The following is a 21,398-nucleotide window of genomic DNA, read 5'->3' on the forward strand; positions in this document are numbered from 1 at the left end:
CACAGAACTTTGGCACATTCTGAAGAAAATCTCTGCAGTCAATTTTTATCTCCTTGGCTTGACTGCATCTAACTGTTCATCTCTGTTATAAATGGAGCTTCAGCCCTCTGGGTCAGAGACTGACAACCCTCCTTCTTCTTCCTAACCTGTCCTACTCTCCTTCTTTTTCTACTTTCATTTTAATTTTGGGAAATTTTAAAGTAAAAGTTTCAAAGTTGAAAGATTATAGTGAGTATCCTTATGTCCTTTAGTGCATCAGTTGTTAATATTTTGCCTTGTTTTTTCTTCCTTTTTTTTTTTTAAGAGAAGGGGTCTCTCCCTATTTTACCCAAGCTGGCCTTGAACCCCTTGCCTCAAGTGATCTTCAACCTTAGCCTCCTGAGTAGCCAGGACTATGGCATGTACCACCGCACCTGCCTCACATTTTCTTTCTCATTGTAAATACACATTCTTATTCTTGAACCTTCTGAAAATAAGTTGCAGACATCATGAAAATGTAAAATACTTCATCATATTCTTTCTTTTAATAAGAGCATTGTCCTATAAATTTGCAATATTTTCACACCCATGAAACTGAACACTGATACTGCATAAATCTAATATATGATCCATATTCAAAATTCTCCAGTTGTCCCCAAAATATCCTTTATAGCTGTTTATTTTAAAATCCAGGATCCAATCAAGAATTATGTGTTATATGTAGTTGTCATTCTCTTTCGTTTCCTTTAATTGATTAGAGTTGCCCTTTTGTGTGTGTCTGAGTGGTGGGTGGTGGGGTGGTGTTTGTGTGTGATGTGCAGTGTGTGTGTGCTGTGTCTTTCATGACACTGACATTATTAAAGAGTTCAGGCAAGTTTGTGGAATGTCCCACAATCTAGACTTTTTTACTGATTGTTTCCTCATTACGAGATACAGGTTACATTTTTTTTCCCAAGACTGCTACATGTGTGATGTTTCCTTACTACTGCCTCACCTCAGGAAGCACATAATGTCTACTTGTCTCTTTTCTGATATTAGGACTGATCAGGTGTTGTCTGCCTGATCCAATCATTATCAAGTTCCATAAGTCATTATTAAGCTCTGAAATTCAGGACACATACATTTATAGAGTGTGAAGCTGTGCATACATGCATTCATCTCTTAATGTTCTCAAGGAGGCCCAGGATCCCCCAAAATACTATAACCATTGCAGTCAGATGATATAGCACTAGCAAAGCATTCATCCCTTTCCATATAACAGGAGGGAGGGGAAGAAGTAAGTTTTCATGTGCAGGCAATACGTGAGTGCGTGGGCAAGTGAGGATTTGTATGCGCCCTGTAGCCAGAGGTGAAGTATTCAACGCTTTTATTTTCTCTCCCGTCTTCAATGACCTCCCATTTGGACCCATAGTTTATAGAGAGCACACACTCCCTAATTGTCAGTTGGTTTTTTTGGGAAAACCCTTAGATACTACGGTGGGTTGTGACCCTCCAAAGGACCACAAGTTCATAAACAGATACAAAGTATTTATGTGGTATTAAAATTTCGTGGTGATGGTGCAAGGGAGAGACGATTAGGAAGAAAATGTCTCAAATGGCTATAATTGAGAAATACTGATCTAGAGTCATTTCCTGCTTCTTAAATTGTTCGTTTTCTCTTCCCTGGGTATTTTCTCATTTTCCAAAGACCCAGAGTCTTAGAGCCAGGTTAAGTGGAAGAAACTTTGAGAGATTTCTTAATCAATTCCTTCTATCTCTCAAACCATGCCAGTAACTTCCCTGGTGAAAAAGTCTATCCTCCTCTCACAGTTCTTCAGGCATGGAAATTCTACAGCATTCTTTGGTATAACCAACCCACTGAACCCTCCACAACATCTTGAATTCCATTCAACTTGAGCTGAAGTATTCTTTTTGAGTTTCAGTATATCTTTTCTAGTGTCCCACTTTTAGGAAGGTCCAAAGATGATATATAATAAGTGAAAATACAATTAATCAGAGCTTTATTTGCATATCCATTAAATATCTGAAGGCTATTACCAATTGTGCTTCAGCCTCCTTTCCCTTGCAATCCTCCCAGGGTGGCATCCTCTACGGAATCTTGTTGCTCCATTGTTGACCATTGATGTAACTCAACGTGAAACCTTCCCAAAGCTCTCCACATCACTCTCTGTTATGGATGTGACCAGCAGTGAACATGAAGAGAACTTATTTCATGCCTTCTCCAAACTATATTGTTTCTTTGCTAAGTCCAGACCTGCTTTTTCTACATTTATAGGTTTTCTATTTTAATCGCCATGCAAAATTCTTTATCATATTCAATCATTTTGGTTTATCTTCCTGACTTCTTACCCTTAACATCCCTGTTAAAGATTACACTGTTGTTGTTTCAAAAAAAAAAAAAAAAAAACAAAAACCATTAATTGGCAAAACATTAAGGGACTTGAATAGAATTACTCTTATCCTTTTGTGCTGATTTATGTCAATCCATCATTCTGATCATTGATGGAAGCAAATTGCTTCCTATGTTCTCTAAACCTTATGTCCCTTCCATACTCTATGAGTACCACACTGGGAGAAAACAAAAACAAAAAGATTTTGGGAAAAGTATGGCCATTATCTTTGAGGAAATGTGTACCAAGGCACAATCATTAAAAGGAGTTGGAGGCATCATTTGGTTAACACTGTTGTCATTCTTGTTCTGATCATTTTGGACCTTGAAGAAATTGGTGATTCTCTCCTAGAATTAGACAAACAAAGTGTGTTTGGAAATAATTATTGTCTTCCTGCCTTAAAAAATATATTAACAAAAAGCTTTTATAACAGGCTGTTTCCCTCTGGACAGGTATTAATTGTGAGTAAGAATTTTCAGTGACTACATAAGGATTTGTGTAACTTATGAAGGAAGAGTCCATTTCTAATCAGATAATTCACCTGTTTTACTAGCTTATAGTGATCTGATTTCAGAATTTTCCTGTATCTTTTTTACATACATCAGAAAAAGAAATGTTTACTATATTTTTGGTTCCATTTATGATTGTATTAAGCATTTGACTATAAGGAAAACTAACAATTAAATCAATTAGAAAAGCAACATAAAACTAAAGGATATTTAGGAAATCAGTTATATGTGAGCTTGGGTATTCAAATGTCACAAATAAAAAGCATATAACCATTATCTAGTCTATCTTTTGTTAATGCTTGGTTCATTTCTTTAATAAATAGGTTGTCTTGCAATGGTCCTAGAACAGGTAAATAAGAGGAAAACTGTTAATTCTACAAAAACTAATTCAAAGTTCATTTGAAAACACATGGGTGGCTGGCAAGATGGCCAAATAGGAACAGCTCCGGTCTGCAACTCCCAGCGAGATCAATGCAGAAGGCGAGTTATTTCTGCATTTCCAACTGAGGAACCAAGCTCATTTCACTGGGACTGGTTAGACAGTGGGTGCAGCACATGGAGGGCAAGCCAAAGCAGGGTGCGGTGTCACCTCACCTAGGAAGTGCAAGGGATCGGGGAACTCCCCTAGCCAAGGGAAGCCTTGAAGGACTGTGTCGTGAAGAATGGTGCACTCCAGCCCAGATACTATGCTTTTCCCATGGCCTTCGCAACTGGCAGACCAGGAGATTCCCTTGGGTGCCTTCACCACCAGGGCCTTGGGTTTCAGGCACAAAACTGGGCAGCCATTTGGGCAGACACCGAGCTAGCTCCAGTAGTTTTTTTTTCGTACCCCAGTGGCACCTGGAACACCAGTGAGACCAAACCGTTCACTCCCCCGGAAAGGGGTCTGAAGCCAGGGAGCCAAGTGGTCTAGCTCAGTGGATCCCACCCCCATGGAGTCCAGCAAGCTAAGATCCACTGGCTTGAAATTCTCACTGCCAGCACAGCAGTCTGAGGTTGACCTGGGGCACTCGAGCTTGGTGGGGGGAGGGTTGTCCGCCATTACTGAGGTAGTTTTCCCCTCACAGTATAAACAAAGCAGCTGAGAAGTTTGAACTGGGTGGAGTCCAGTGTAGCTTGGCAAAGCCACTGTAGCCGGACTGCCTCTCCAGATTCCTTCTCTCTGGGCAGGGCGTCTCTGAAAGAAAGGCAGCAGCCCCAGTCAGGGGCTTATAGATAAAACTCCCATCTCCTTGGGACAGGAGAACCTGGGGGAAGGGGCAGCTGTGGGCGCAGCTTCAGCAGACTTAAATGTCCCTGCCTGCCACTCTAAAGAGAGCAGCAGATCTCCCAGCATGACACTTGAGCTCTGCTAAAGGACAGACTGCCTCCTCACGTGGGTCCCTGACCCCCATGCCTCCTGACTGGGAGATACCGCCCAGAAGGGATCAACAGACACCTCATACAGGAGAGCTCCAGCTGGTATCTGGAGGGTGCCCCTCTGGAATGAAGCTACCAGAGGAAGGAACAGGCAGCAATCTTTACTGTTCTGCAGCCTCCGCTGGTGATACCCAGGCAAACAGTCTGGAGTGGACCCTCCAGCAAACTCCAGCAGACCTGCAGCAGAGGGGCCTGACCGTTAGAAGGAAAACTAACAAACAGAAAGGAATAGCGTCAACATCAACAAAAAGAACATCCACACAAAAACCCCATCCAAAAGTCAACAACAGCAAAGGCCAAAGGTAGATAAATCCACGAAGATGAGGAAAACCAGCGCAAAAAGACTGAAAATTCCAAAAACCAGAACACCTCTTCTCCTCCAAAGGATCACAACTCCTCATCAGCAAGGGAGCAAAACTGGATGGAGAATGAGTTTGACAAATTTACAGAAGTAGGCTTCAAACTTCTCCAAGCTAAAGGAGCATGTCCAATGCGAGGAAGCTAAGAACCTTGAAAAAATATTAGAGGAATTGCTCACTAGAATAACCAGTTTAGAAAAGAACATAAATGACCTGATGGAGCTGAAAAACACAGCACGAGAACTTCATGAAGCATACACAAGTATCAATAGCCAAATCAATCAAGTGGAAGAAGGGATATGAGAGATTGAAGATCAACTTAATGAAATAAAGTGTGAAGACAAGATTAGAGAAAAAAGAATGAAAAGAAATGAACAAAGCCTCCAAGAAATATGGGACTATGTGAAAAGACTAAACCTACGTTTGATTGGTGTACCTGATAGTGAAGGGGAGAATGGAACCAGATTGGAAAACACTCTTCAGGATAGTATCCAGAAGAACTTCCCCAACCTAACAAGAGAGGGCAATATTCAAATTCAGGAAATACAGAGAACACCACAAAGATACTCCTCAAGAAGAGCAACCCTAAGACATATAATCGTTAGATTCACTAAGGTTGAAATGAAGGAAAAAATATTAAGGGCAGCCAGAGAGAAAGGTCATGTTACCTACAAAGGGAAGCCCATCAGACTAACAGTGGATCTCACAGTAGAAACCCTTCAAACCAGGAGAGAGTAGGGGCCAATATTCAACATTCTTAAAGGAAATAATTTTCAAACCAGAATTTCCTATTCAGCCAAACTAAGCTTCAAAAGCGAAGGAGAAATAAAATCCTTTACAGAAAAGCAAATGCTGAGAGATTTTGTCACCACTGGGCCTGCCTTACAAAAGCTCCTGAAGGAAGCACTAAACATGGAAAGGAACAACCAGTACCAGCCGCTGCAAAAACATACCAAATTCTAGAGACCATCGACACTATGAAGCAAATGATTCAACTACTGGGCAAAATAACCAGCCAGCATCACAATGACAGGATCAAATTCACACATAACAATTTTAATCTTAAATGTAAATGGGCTAAATGCCCCAATTAAAAGACACTGACTGGCAAATTGGATAAAGAGTCAAGACCCATCAGTGTGCTGTATTCAGAAGACCCATCTCACATGCAAAGACACACATAGGCTCAAAAAAAAGGGATGGAAGAATATTTATCAAGCAAATGGAAAGCAAAAAAAAAAAGCAGGGGTTGCAGCCGGGCGTGGTGGTTCACGCCGGTAATCCCAACACTTTGGGAGACGGAGGCAGGCGGATCACAAGATCAGGAGATCGAGGCCATCCTGGCTAACACAGCAAAACCCTGTCTCTACTAAAAATACAAAAACAAAATTAGCCGAGCGTGGTGGCAGGCCCCTGTAGTCCCAGCTACTCTGGAGGCTGAGGTGGGAGAATGGCATGTACCCAGGAGGTGGAGCTTGTAGTGAGCCAAGATCATGCCACTGCACTGCAGTCTGGGCAACAGAGCAAGACTCCGTCTCAAAAAAAAAAAAAAAAAAAAGTAGGGGTTGCAATCCTAGTCTCTGATTAAACAGACTTTAAACCAACAAAGATCAAAAGAGACAAAGAAGGGCATTACATAATGGTAAAGGGATCAATGCAACAAGAACAGCTAACTATCCTAAATATATACACCCCAATACAGAAGCACCCATATTCATCAAGCAAGTGCTTAGAGACCTACAAAGAGACTTAGACTCCCACACAATAATAGTGGGAGACTTTAACACCCCACTGTCAATATTAGACAGATCAACGAGACAGAAAATTAAGGATATTCAGGACTTGAACTCAGCTCTGGACCAAGTAGACCTAATAGACATCTACAGAACTCTCCACCCCAAATCAACACAATATACATTCTTGTCAGCACCTCATCACACTTATTATAAAATTCACCTCATAATTGGAAGTAAAACACTCCTCAGCAAATGCAAAAGAATGGAAATCATAACAAACAGTCTCTCAGACCACAGTGCAGTCAAATTAGAACTCAAGATTAAGAAACTCACTCAAAACTGCACAACTACATGGAAACTGAACAACCTGCTCCTGAATGACTACTGGGTAAATAACAAAATTAAGGCAGAAATACAGAAGTTCTTTGAAACCAATGAGAACAAAGAAAACATACCAGAATCTCTGGGACACAGCTAAAGCAGTGTTTAGAGGGAAATGTATAGCATGAAATACCCAGAAGAGAAAGTGGGAAAGATCTAAAATCAACACCCTAACATCACAATTAAAAGAACTAGAGAAGCAACAGCAAACAAATTCAAAAGCTAGCAGAAGACAAGAAATAACTAAGATCAGAGCAGAACCGAAGGAGATAGAGACAAGAAAACCCCTTCAAAAAGTCAATGAATCCAGGAGCTGTTTTTTTTAAAAAGATTAACAAAATAGATAGATCACTGGCGAGACTAATATAGAAGAAAGGAGAGAAGAATCAAATAGACACAATAAAAAATTATGAAGGAGAGATCCCCACCGATCTCACAGAAATACAAACTACCATCAGAGAATACCATAAGCACCTCTACACAAATAAACTAGAAAATCTAGAAGAAATGGATAAATTCCTGGACACATACACCCTCCCAGGACTAAACCAGGAAGAAATCAAATCTCTGAAAAGATCAATAAAAGGCCTGAAATGGAGGCAGTAATTCATAGCCAAGCAACCAAAAAAAGCCCAGGACCAGACAGATTCACAGTCAAATTCTACCAGAGGTACAAAAAGGAGCTGGTACCATTCCTTCTGAAAGCATTCCAAACAACAGAAAGAGAAGGAATCCTCCCTAACTCATTTTATGAGGCCAGCATCATCATGACACCAAAACCTGGCAGAGACACAACAAAAAAAGAAATTTCAGGCCAATATCCCTGATGAACATTGATGCAAAAATCCTCAGTAAAATACTGGCAAACTGAATTCAGCAGCACATCAAAAAGCATATCCACCACGATCAGGTCAGCTTCAGCCCTGGGATGCAAGGCTGGTTCAACATATGCAAATCAATAAATGCAATCCATCACATAAACAGAACCAATGACAAAAACCACATGATTATTTCAATAGATGCAGAAAAGCTCTTCAATAAAATTCAACACCCCTCCATGCTAAAAAACTCTCAATAAACTAGGTATTGATGGAATGTATCTCAAAATAATAAGAGCTGTTTATGACAAACCCACAGCCAATATCATACTCAATGGGCAAAAACCGGAAGCATTCCCTTTGAAAACCAGCACAAGACAAGGATGCCTTCTCTCACCACTCTTATTCAACATAGTATTGGAAGTTCTGACCAGGACAATCAGACAAGGAAAGAAATAAAGGTTATTCATATAGGAAGAGAGGAAGTCAAAGTGTCTCTGTTTGCAGATGATATGATTGTATATTTAGAAAACCGCGATAGCTCACCCCTGTAATCCCAGCACTTTGGGAGGCCGAGGCGGGCAGATCACAAGGTCAGGAGATTGAGACCATCCTGGCGAACACTGTGAAACCCCGTCTCTACTGAAAATACAAAAAAAATTAGCCAGGCATGGTGGTGGGCGCCTGTAGTCCCAGCTACTCAGGAGGCTGAGGCAGGAGAATGGCATGAACCTGGGGGGGCGGAGCTTGCAGTGAGCAGAGATCGCACCACTGCACTCCAGCCTGGGCAACAGAACGAGACTCCGTCTCAAAAAAAAAAAAAAAAAAAAGAAAAGAAAGGAAGTAAAACCCCATCGTCTCAGCCCAAAATCTCCTTAAGCTGATAAGCAACTTCAGAAAAGTCTCAGGATACAAAATCAATGTGCAAAAATCACACGCATTCCTATACACTAAAAATAGACAAACAGAGAGCCAAATCATGAGTGAACTCCCATTCACAATTGCTACAAAGAGAATAAAATACCTAGGAATACAACTTACAAGGGATGTGAAGGACCTCTTCAAGGAGAACTACAAACCACTGCTCAAGGAAATAAGAGAGGACACAAACAAATGGGAAACATTCCATGCTCATGAATAGGAAGAATCAATATTGTGAAAATGGCCATACTGCCCCAAGTAATTTATAGATTCAATGCTATCCCCATCAAGCTACCATTGACTTTCTTCACAGAATTAAAAAAAAAAAAAAAACTACTTTAAATTTCAGATGGAACCAAAAAAGAGCCTGCATAGCCAAGACAATCCTAAGCAAAAAGAACAAAGATGGAGGCATCACGCTACCTGACTTCAAACTATATTACAAGGCCACAGTAACCAAAACAGCATGGTACTGGTGCCAAAACAGATATATAGACCAATGGAACAGAACAGAGTTCTCAGAAATAACATCACACATCTACAACCATCTGATCTTTAACAAACCTGGCACAAACAAGCAATGGGGAAAGGATTCCCTATTTTATAAATGGTGTTGAGAAAACTGGCTAGCCACATGCAGAAAACTGAAACTGGATCCCTTCCTTACAACTTATACAAAAATTAACTCAAGATGGATTAAAGACTTGAAGGTAAGACCTAAAACCATAAAAGCCCTAGAAGAGGGCCAGGCACGGTGGCTCATACCTGTAATCCCAGCACCTTGGGAGGCCGAGGCAGGCAGATCACAAGGTCAGGAGATCAAGACCATCCTGGCTAATACGGTAAAAGCCTGTCTCTACTAAAAATACAAAAAAATTATCCAGGTGTGGTGGCAGGCACCTGTAGTCCCAGCTACTCGGGAGGCTGAGGCAGGAGAATGGCGTGAACCTGGGAGATGGAGCTTGCAGTGAGCCAAGATCGCACCACTGCACTCCAGCCTGGGCAACAGAGCGAGACTCCGTCTCAAAAACAAAAAAAAAGCCCTAGAAGAAAACCTAGGCAATACCATTCAGGACATAGGCATGGGCAAGGACTTCATGACTAAAACACTAAAAGCAATGACAACAAAAGCCAAAATTGACAAATGGCATCTAATCAAACTAAAGAGCTTCTGCACAGCAAAAGAAACTATTATCAGAGTGAACAGGCAACCTACAGAATGGGAGAAAAATTTTGCAATGTATCCATCTGACAAAGGGCTAACATCCAGAATCTATAAGGAACTTAAACAAATTTGCAAGAAAAAAAACAACCCCATCAAAAAGTGGGCGAAGGATATGAACAGACACTTCTCAAAAGAAGACATTTATGCTGCCAACAAACATATGAAAAAAAGCTGATCATCACTGGTCATTAGAGAAATGCAACTCAAACCACAATGAGATACAATCTCACACCAGTTAGAATGGTGATCATTAAAAAGTCGGGAAACAACAGATGCTGGAGAGGATGTGGAGAAGTAGGAACGCTTTAACACTGTCGGTGAGAGTATAAATTAATTCAACCATTGTGAGAGACAGTGTGGCAATTCCTCAAGGATCTAGAAGCAGAAATACCATTTGACCCAGCAATCCCATTACTAGGTATATACCCAAAGGATTATATATCATTCTACTATAAAGACACAAGCACACGTGTGTTTATTGCAGCACTGTTCACAATAGCAAAGACTTGGAACCAACCCAAATGCCCATCAATGATAGACTGGATAAAGAAAATGTGACACATACACACCATGGAATACTATGCAGCCACAAAAAAGGATGAGTTCATGTCCTTTGCAGGGACATGGATGAAGCTGGAAACCGTCATTCTCAGAAAACTAACACAGGAACAGAAAACCAAACACTGCATGTTCTCACTCATAAATGGGAGTTGAACAATGAGAACACATGGACATAGGGAGGGGAACATCACACACCGGGGCTTGTCAGAGGGTTGGGGGCTAGAGGACGGATAGCGTTAGGAGAAATACCTAATTTAGATGACAGGTTGATGGGTGCAGCAAACCACCATGGCACGTGTATATCTATAACAAACCTGCACATTCTGCACATGTATCCCAGAACTTAATGTATAATAAAAAATAAGAAATAAAAATAGGCAAAGAAAAAAAAACAAGAAAACACACATGAACACATTTGCATTTTAGCAGAAGTTCCTTTATCCTATTACAGAATTTTCCAGGGAGACATCAGGCATATAGTTTAGCTTCTCAACAGATTAATGTTATCCTTTCCTGCGGTAGGATTCAATATTAAGTTTGATGATAACCTGGCTTATAAAGATAATAAAACTGGATCATAGAAAAACTTCACTGAACACAGCAGATAAACCTGGGTTTTAATCTCTGGTTTGCCACTACCATGTATGTGTCACATTGGGTAGTTTATTAAATTGTGCCATACCTCAGATTTTAGAACTGCAAACTGGCCTTATGAATTTATTTCTATATAACTTATAATCATTTTGGGAGAATAAGATAACATATTTGGAAAAATAGATGTATATATAAATTCTGTATTTAATTCTGCTATATTAATAGTATATTTACAGTTACTCTGTAATACAGATGATTCTAATAACAGCCACTATAGCTAATAGCAATAATAGGATAGCCCCTGTTACACCATTTCTAGATAGGCCACCGAGGAAGCCACTATCAATTTTCAAATTTACCCACACACACATTGAATATCTGCTACATTCTTATTTTTTCTCTAGTAACCAAAATTGTGTTAATGATGATAAATGAAAAACAGTATTAGGAGACAATAAATTTAAACCAGATGTCTTCAACTCCCTACCCAACAACAAAAATTTATGTTCTCATAAGAAGCTTACTTCCTCTATAGAAATTAAGATAATTAAATCCATCCAATCTTTTTTTTTGAGACGGAATCGCTCTCTGTCGCCCAGGCTGGAGTGCAGTGGCGTGGTCTCGGCTCACTGCAAGCTCCGCCTCCTGGGTTCACACCATTCTCCTGCCTCAGCGTCTCCAGTAGCTGGCACTATAGGTGCACGCCGCCATGCCCGGCTAATTTTTTTGTATTTTTAGTAGAGACGGGGTTTCACTGTGTTAGCCAGGATGGTCTTGATCTCCTGACCTGGTGATCTGCCCACCTCGGCCTCCCAAAGTGCTGGCATTACAGGTGTGAGCCACCGTGCTTGGCCAAATCCGTCCAATCTTTGAATTATCCCAAATACATAAGCTTCAACTCTGCTTCCAAGTAAACTTATTTGTGACAAAATGATAAATAAATGTCACTGAAAAGCAATGGTAGCATCATTGTAATAATTATATATTTTATCTGGTTTTACTTCTCTTTCATTGTGTAATAGATTTTAGCAAAACATGTTATTTTAACTAAAACTTCTCATTTTTTTAATGCAACACTCATCATCTAATTGAGTTTTCATGAACATGAAAACCAAGCAAAAATCCCTGATTTGATAGATTAAAAACTAAATGAGGAAGTCAACTTCAATCTAATTAAACATTGATTTTGTTTGCAACTATATTACTGCATACCAAATTGAGTATCTACTCCAGAGGAAGTCATATGATTGAGATTTGACTTTGTATTATCAAATCAGCAAAGAATAAAAGTCTAAGTATTTTTGAGAAATATATAGAACACGGAGGAAGATGAATATCAACAATCCTGTTTATTAACTCACAAACAACAGTATGGATAAGTATTTTCCATGACTGTGTATATGTATGTCTCTACAGTGTATGTATTTGGTATGGCTGAAAACTGCATGTCAGCTGCTATCTGTAGAGGCAACAGCATTTAGGAAATTCCTAAGCTGTGACTTGTCTATTTATCTAGAGGCTAATTATCTCAATTATCTGTCTCACTTAAGGCTGTCTTAATCAGAAGTATAATCACGTAAACGTGTAACAGGGATGTTTGGCCCACATGAGTCTTGTGAAGGCAAAACCTTGGTAAAGATGCTTAGCAGTTTTAGTCAAGAGGGAATTTAGCAGGAAACGTTCATATTGGCTGGAAAATGAGGAACTGGGCTACCCACCTATGTCTGGTTGAGTCTCTTTTCCACTCACGACCCTGCAATACTATGCTACTCTTTTCCTCAAACTAAAAGCCTGGGCTCCCACTGCTCTTCCCCTTTGCCTCCAGCCCCTCTGGCCTCCTGGCTGGCCTTGAACATGCTGGGTATGTGCAGTGGCTGTGCCCTGCCTTGGATGCTGTTCTCCCAGATAGCCACACTTCCAGCTCTGTCTCTCTTTCAAGTCTTCTCATGTCGCCTTCTCAGTAAGGCCTCTATGATCACGCTTGCCCACCAGAACTCACGGTCCCTCTTTCTTTGCTCTACTTTTCTTTTTCCCATAGCACTTACAGAATTTATTTCTTTATTAGGTTTCTTGTTTACTGTCTGTCTCCCCCAACTAGAAAATAAATCCCATGAGATCAGAAATCTGTCTATTTTGTTTATTGGTGCATCCCAGGCATGCAGAACATAGGGTCTGGCTCATAGTAGATGATCAATAAATAGTTGGTGGGTGAATGAGTACACATGGCAGATGGGTGCCTAATTAAGATCTATTACCAGGGAAAGATTAATTTGAAGCAATATATAATAATAATATTAATTTAATGATATTAACACCCAAAGCTTACATATCAACTAAATGCTATTGAGTGCTTACTATACACTAAGTACACACTAAGTGTTTTACATGAATAATCTCATGTAATATTCATGGCAACCCCATGAGGTTGATCATCTATTTTTGCCCCCATCTTATAGTCCCGGTTACTAAGTGATTTGTCCAAAGTCACAAGCAAGAAAGTTATGGAGCAAGATTTAATGCCACATAAGTGTGTTCCAGAGACCACACTCTTAACTGTAGGGCATATATACCTTCACCCTTTTGGCACTGGGCACTCTTTTGGATTGTCTCCCTCTCGTTGGACACAAGCCCCATGTGGTTTAGCGATTCAGTCTTCAGTTTTTTTTCTGACCATTTGTTACTGTAGTTTCATTGGTGCTTCTAATGATCAGTCCATCTGAGATCATAATGTATTTCTTTTCAAAAGCTGTACGTTCAAGATAACAGAGGGTACCTTGAGTCAGAGATTAGGTGAGTCAAAGGATCTAACAGGGGGACACCAAAAAGGTGAGACTGACCAGTCCACAGAGTGTTGACTGACACAAAGTTAAGTACAGAGGTGAAAATGGAGTCCCTAAATTGGCAAGAGACAGAAAGACAATCTAAAGTCCACTATTCAGGGTGGGAGCAGGGTGTTCCTATCATCACTTGAAAAGGGACCTAGGAAAGTTCTAGGTCTAGCTCCCCGCTATGAAATAGAAATGAAGCATGCATTTCACTCACAGGAGTATAAGTAGACTTTTAAGAATTAATAAACAGAAATACTCAAAGCAGAAGATATTATCTTCTAGTTAATATGAATTAATAGTTGCAAAAGTATCACAGTTAATTTTTGCTAATTTTCCTTCTCTACTAAAGAAATTAACTGGCATTCATTATTCAGCCATAATGTAAAATATCTGAGCACATGAATAATTAGAAATATGCACTCAAAGGCTAGAGCAATGTGTGGTTGTAAGATTTATTAATGCCTATATTCCATTAACTATATTTAGAAATCTGTTGGGATTGCATTACATGTTAAAAGCAGCATCTATTCGATTGACCTGACTTGTGTGGCTTCCTTTAAGGTCACTGGAAGTTATGCAGACCATAAATGTTCTCTGGTTCCTGGTTCCATCAGGAGATCTTTAATATGTTAGGATGTAATTCAGGCGTATGTTTTAAAGCTTGGTGAAATATGCTGTGATGAAATGAATGTCTCTTACCTTCCCATTCCTAGGGTTTTGTCGACAAACAATTCAACTACAGAATATAGAAGGAGGCAGCTCATTAAGAGATGGGCAGGTGGAGAGTGAATTTTTTACTGTTAAGTCATTAAAGTCAGCCATGACTTAACCACGGAAGCTGAAGAAAATTTATGCAAAAAGCAAGCTCATTTCACACTTCCATAAACAATTTGTAGCTCAAACCTTAGCATGAGCTTCCTAAGGTTGTGCAGATAGCACCAGGTGTAGCTTTCGTATTAAGCACCGGCAGGGCATTATCTGGACAATGAATTCAGCAAAACCTTGTGAATTTATAGGTTTGAAATAAAGGAAATAAAAAATTTCAAGTCCAGAAAGTCACTAAAAGCCATAAACCAGTTAATATCTATCATCTGCATTCAGAAGAAAGAATGTACTGCCTTTGGCCTCAGGATATTTAATTGAAATTTGAATTCTTTCTTCTAAGTGATTGGAAAAAGACTATTGTGTGACTTGAATAGAGAAACATAATGGGAAGGTACTTAAGTCCCTCCACTACTGCAAAGAAAGAGATGATAAATGAAGTGATTTTTAAATGAACATCCTTTGCTGCTCATAGATTCCCGAGTTACTGTGTTAGAAAGGACTAGGAGCAGAGCAAGTGGGTATGCCAAGTGCTTTTTTAAGGAATTAAGGAAGATATTTTAGGGGAGATACCTGGAATTTATTTACTGAGGGTCCAGTTTGTGCCAGGCACCGTGCTTGGTACTTGACGCATAGTCCTTCGTCTGATTTTTGTAGTCGTCCGTTGAGGGAAGCATTGGCGACAGCAAACATTCTGTAGTCTGTGCAGATACAGAGACTGAGCACTGATTGCATGCTGGGAGCAGTGGTGAGCTTAACCAGGAACAATCCCTGCTTTCATATAGAGGTACACATTGTGCCAAGCATTTTACTTGGATCATCTGAATTAATCCTCCCCATAAGGCTATGAGGCAGGTATCATTGTTATTATTCCCGTTTTACAGGTCAGACCATGCAGCTGGTTAGTGGTGGAGCTGGGATTGGAACCCAGGCAGTCTGTCTCCAGAGCCCCTGCTCTTAATCACGATGTTATATCGCCCCCCAACACATGCACACAAACACACTTTATTTTTTTTTAATTATTTCTTCTTTTAGATTGTTCACTTGCTAAATTGGTTAACAAGGCTTCTTTCATGATGAGGATCATAAAATTAGTTACCCACCCCCGTCCCCTGTTCAAAAGACTAAAGGACCTTGGGAAGTAATGATGAAGAAGTTACACAGGACAAGACAAATGCCTCCTTCATGGTACAGAAAGGGCGGGTCTCATGAAAAAATGTCACAGGAAGTTCAGGTTGTCAAGGGAGAGGAATATGTGGGCTTATTGCCCCTGCTACAAATGTTTCTGACCTGGCCTTGCCTGCAGGAGAAAAGGGAAGAAAGACTGACAAGGGAGGCTCAACCTTCACGAGCTTGATAAGAGCAGTGAGGAGTCCCGGGGCGCTTCATCCCTTGATCCCAGTCAGAGGGGATCACATCATCCCACTTCCCATAGACAGTTTCATTTCTGACCAGACCATTGTCTTCCAGGGAAGACTAGTATATCCCGAGGGGAGGAAATAAATGCTGTCTCCTCATTTTTGGCAATGGAAATATGCAAGACTGGGAAGCATGTAGGGAAATTCAATCTAATTCAGTAAATATGTGCATCACTACTATGGCTGGGCACTCTTAGTCAATATAGTAATATCAGGCTCTTAATCAATATAGTAGGTTCTTAGTAAATATAGGCTCTCAGTCAATATAGTAATTTATCTGCAAATGCTGTCATTGCATAGACTTCACAGTTTCCGTGGTCAAATAAGTTTGCAAAATATCAGGTAAAACATTAAAAAAGGGCTTTTTGCTAGAGTACTCTTGAAGCCTCCAGGTTAACATGCACCGTGACTGTCTAAAAGAGGAATGTAACATTTTGTGCAAATGCAGTTGATGACAGGAGCTTTTTTTAGATCATTTTGTGGCACTGCAGTTTGATGCAACATATTTGGGCATGAGGTCTTTATTAGGTCTCTGTAACAACATGAATGATGGATGTTACCCTCATGAATAGAAGAGCCCCAAAAGTGATTCTTGGCTTTTAGGGATATCTGTTTACAAACTGTTCAGTTCCAAATACTAACGATTGTAATTACAGGAGTTTTTCTCAGAATGTATTGAGAAGGCTGGCTACCTCTCTGTGATTTTCAGACACAGAGGAGAGGAGTATTGGAGGCCTCTCAGAGTCTGTTTGTCTTAGAGTCAGTGAATGATTTCAGGGCTTTACGCTATTAAAAAAGCATCTCCAGATAAGCGGTCCTAAGACAGGAGAAATATTTGCACTGCTTTTCATTATTATAATCACAAGCTGAGGTTGTGATTATAATATTCTACCTTAGCACAGAAAACAAAAGTTGGGAACAGCTTCTAGAGTACACAAAACGGAAGTCTCCAGAATGACAGTCCAGCGATAAGAGGACTGAGCCCAGAATAGGGCCTTGTCCTAGTTTTAAACAGTGTTCCAAGGGCAACAAGAAAATGGGCGCCACTCTCAAAAGTGAGATAAAAAAAGCTGCCCTCAGGCATTGGTGAGTGTAACAGAAGACAAGGTCTTTGAAGGAGTCCTCAAAGTCTCCCCAGGGGAGGTTAGAGGAGGTTGGGAAGCAATGGTATGCTGGAACTAGCTTGTACTCCTGAGAGCTGATTAATGAATTTGCAAGAATTTTGCAAGCCAGGTATTAAACACAGCCATTATTAAAAATTAAATTATATAACTATACAATTAAATAAAGCATACTTTAAAATACAGGTAATAAATACTCAAAAGTTGACATTTCCTAATTATTTTACAATTATCTATGCTCAAGCTTATTTACATCCATTATGTGTGTATGATAGAAATGTTATATAATGCTGTGTTACTGCTCATCTTTCCCCAACTCCAGATTCAGTGACATTATGCTGGTAGCCCAGAATCAGGTGTGGTGGAGATACTTACAACATGAAAATTGGCAAATGCTACAGATCAAAACTTTTCTTTTTCTTTCTGTTTTTTTTTTTTTTAATTGGACAGCCAGTTAAACACTCACTAACACTCTTTTTTATGTAAAGCTGGTCTCGTTTTAAACTTAAAAAATGTTTTTAATTGACAAATAAAATTGTAGTACTTATGGGGTACAATGTGATGTTTTGATGATAATATGTATATATTGTAGAATGGCTAAATCAAGCTAATTAACATGTATATTGCCTCACATAGCACTTTTTCATAGTGAGAACACTTAAAAATCTCTCTCGGTAATTTTTAAGTGTATGTCATTATTAACTATACAACATGGAGTAAAATAGATCTCTTGAACTTATTCTTCTCCCTAGCTGAAATTTTGTGTCCTTTGACCAGCATCTCCCCAGTACCATCCCCCACCACCAGCCCCTGATAACCAACATTCTCTTCTCTGCTTCTGTGAGTTTGACTTTTTAAGATTCTACATATAAGTGAGATCGGCAGTATTTGTCTTTCTGCACCAACACTTTTAATGGGAAGTGACATTTACTGAATGCTGAGCCCAGAGATAACTACTTTCCATAATTAACTCCTTTCAATCTTATAGATTCCTAGGAGCTAGTATCTTAGGTTTACTCCAAAGGAAAGGATGGAGATGTGGTTTTCTTCTTTGTTAATCCTAATATTCTGCTTCTGCAGACCAAAGAGCTGTAGTAATTCACATGGGATGAACAGATATTCAAGGATACACTTTTTTTAGTGACAAGCACCTGCCCTCTCTAAGTCCCAGGTAATAATAGATGCTGTTGGTGTCCTGTCCATATCCCTCAGGTGGAAATTACAATTCATCCATGGGCTGTTTACCCTTGAAAATGAATGGGCCCAGGAACAATCCATAATACAAAAGAAATATGCATTATGGATTGTAACCAAGCAGATCTGGGTGGCACAAGTAAGTTAAACCAAGCAGTGGCCCAGACCCATGTCACCTAGTTATCTTGCCCCAATGCCTCTCTCTCAGCTTACAGTTATGCTCTTATCCAGGACTCCCTACAAACAACTAAGGAGAAAAAAATTCGAGCCTCATTCATAGATGGGTCAGATCAATAATATGCAAGCCAAACATTCCCTGTAGCTCCACTGCTTCCCTATTGCTCCACTCAGTATGACCCTGGAAGACAGTGATGGGGGAGGGAGTGGCATCCCAATGCGCAGATTTTCAAGAAATGCTCTTGGCTGTCAACTTGCATGGAATGCAAAGTGAATTAATTGAGTTTAGTTTCAGGCCCACATCCTTTGTGTGATCTTTCAGGTCCCACCATAGGTAATTACAAGGCTTTGCCTGCAAGCTTCACCCCTCACACCAAACTTAGCACACAGCCAGAGCTTTTCAGTTTCCTGGAGGGAGTTGCAGTCAAGGACTCATTCATCCCCTGCGGGCTATACGCAAATAAATACTTACAGTCCTAATGCAGGTGTCACTATTTGTAGGCCTCCTCATCAGGGGTCCTTAACTAAGGAACTTTTCTCCACTTTGACTCAGTACTTTTTTATACTTAGCCTTTCTCCTTAGATGAGGAGATGTGATGGCAAACAGTAAGGGGATCTAGAATGTGTGATAAAGAGCTGACGTATGTCAAATATGGACCCAGGTCCAACTTCAGCATTAGGGACTATACCTTATCCACTGGCCCTTCTGTGGTAGGTCTCTTTTAAGAAACTGTGATTGGCTAATACCTTTAAGAGTCTTTGACAGGACTGAAGTAAACTCTGAACACTGATCAAGCTGAATAATGATGTAATTGTGTTTTAGGATGGGGTCCAGGATAATGAATGAGGATGGTCCTTGAAGGCCTTACTGTGGGTCTTGTGAAAGAGAGCTAGGTCTTCATCTTTCATAGTGGGATTCAGTAGGCATCACTTAATTCTGAAAGCCCAAAGCTATTATATTGGCATGTTAGGAGAGATTTGGATGCAAATAACCAAAGAATAAGCTGAAGCACTGAAGATTTTTCTGGAAGGTATAAATGAGGGGTACCTGGGACACAACTGTTGTTGGTAGCAAAATTTGTTGAAATGCTTGTCTCCTTAAATTCGATGCACATTTAATTTTGAGTAAAATTTTTAAAAGGAATCAGCGATGGGATAGAGGGAACTTAATGTGGGGTGTGTGTGTAACTGAGCAGCTAAGTGCTTGGGTGTAGCAGACGCTGTCATACCCCACTTTTATCCCCTTGACACTCCATTCTTGTGAGTACAAAAGGCTCTTTACTAGAAACATCTGCAACTATGAACCTGAGGGCTTGCCTGGACACAAGGAGATGCCCAGCTTGTACATAGGTGTTTCACAGTGGGCAGGCCTATGAAAGCCTACCCCCAAGTCTGAGGAAGCTGAGAGGCTGAAGAAAGAGGCTGATAAATACAGTTTCCTAGAAAGAAACATTTAAAAGGACTTACAAACAGAAGCCATGTTTGTGTCTCGGGCCACCGCAAGACAAGATGATGGATCCCCGCACCATTACCCCCAAGACCAAAGGCTTATACACCACGGGGAGAAAATTGGTTCAGCACAGATTTGTAGGACAATTGAAGTATGATAACATCAAAGTTATTTGACCTAAGGGAAGGATTTATGGTAAGTACTTGCTCTTACACAAAGAACAATAGATAAACTGGAAATTTTGGAGGCCTTTCCAGAATGTTGGTCAATCAGAAGCCAATGTGGCAGATTAGCTTCCAAGATGGAGTTGCTTCAGCCTTCACAATGGGTCAGACTGGAAGAGACAGGGAGATGCCCCAAAGTGGTAGAAAGGGATCTAGACAGGGCACTGACTTTATCCACTGACGTTACTCCTGGGAGATGATCCCCCAAAGCACCAAGAGGCAAAGGGGGAAGTGACAGTGGAAGGAGCATCCCCTGCTGTGGACATCAGGAGCACGTCTTATGAGGGACCTCTGGGAGATGATGCACACAAGCCTCAGAGTTATGGAGATAACCCCCAGGACACTGTGACACTACCATTGCTAGGACTTCACTTGGTGAACTGGAAAAGTTGCAGGCAGAAGGGATGCACTGGTGCTTGTGAGAGACTTAGGGGAGAAGGTGAGTATGAAGACCCAGGGATCAGTTGGTAGTTGCTGAGTGTTCTTCATGCATTAAGAGGAAAATGACAGGTTCCGCTCAGCCAGTTATCAATTTAAGTCCCAACCTGAAGGTCAAAAGCTTCATGGCAGCATATAGAGGGACCTGCATCTCCTATAGTTAGGGAATAGATCCAGGACTAGATTGTCAGCAAAACTTCAGAGAAGGCTGAATCTATAGCCTTGGCAAGTCTCTTATACCAAAATCAAGGCCCTGATAAGGAAGAAGTGGATCATGAAATGTGGAATAAGTATAACTAGGTGGATGTGTTCAACTTCCCCCTTGTAGAAGTATCCACTGCCCCTTTACCAAAAGATAGCACCTTCTCCCTTCCCTGAAGACTATGCAGAGGTCTCAGCTGACGTGGCTTTATGCCCTGCGAGATGATACTTGATTTCTTTAGATTTGCTGCCATCTCCTCCCTTGGCTACTAGATTAATAACTCAGGTCAAGTCTCAGCATGGCCTGATTAGGAAAGTACTGGTCCTGATATGGAAGGAATGATCCATTTGGCTAAGAAAGAGCAATAAAAATAGGAGGCCATGCTTGGGAATATATCTTGAACTGGTACTTAACCAAGGGAGATAGAATATGAGGCTGGATAAGAGAGTAGATTTGTGGGGGCATATTCTCAGGGCATAAGATTTAATGCCTTAATATACTGCTGGGATGGTTACTAGATGCTCAGAAAAACTATGTTCCACAACTTTATGTTTTTTGAGTGTGGAAGCCCTGGTTCTCAGGGAGGAGACATTTCCATCAGAACACGGGAAGAATCCCACTAACCCTAAAGC

The sequence above is a fragment of the Pongo pygmaeus genome, chromosome 13 (assembly GCF_028885625.2).
Source record: "Pongo pygmaeus isolate AG05252 chromosome 13, NHGRI_mPonPyg2-v2.0_pri, whole genome shotgun sequence".
NCBI classification, from domain to species: Eukaryota; Metazoa; Chordata; class Mammalia; order Primates; family Hominidae; genus Pongo; species Pongo pygmaeus.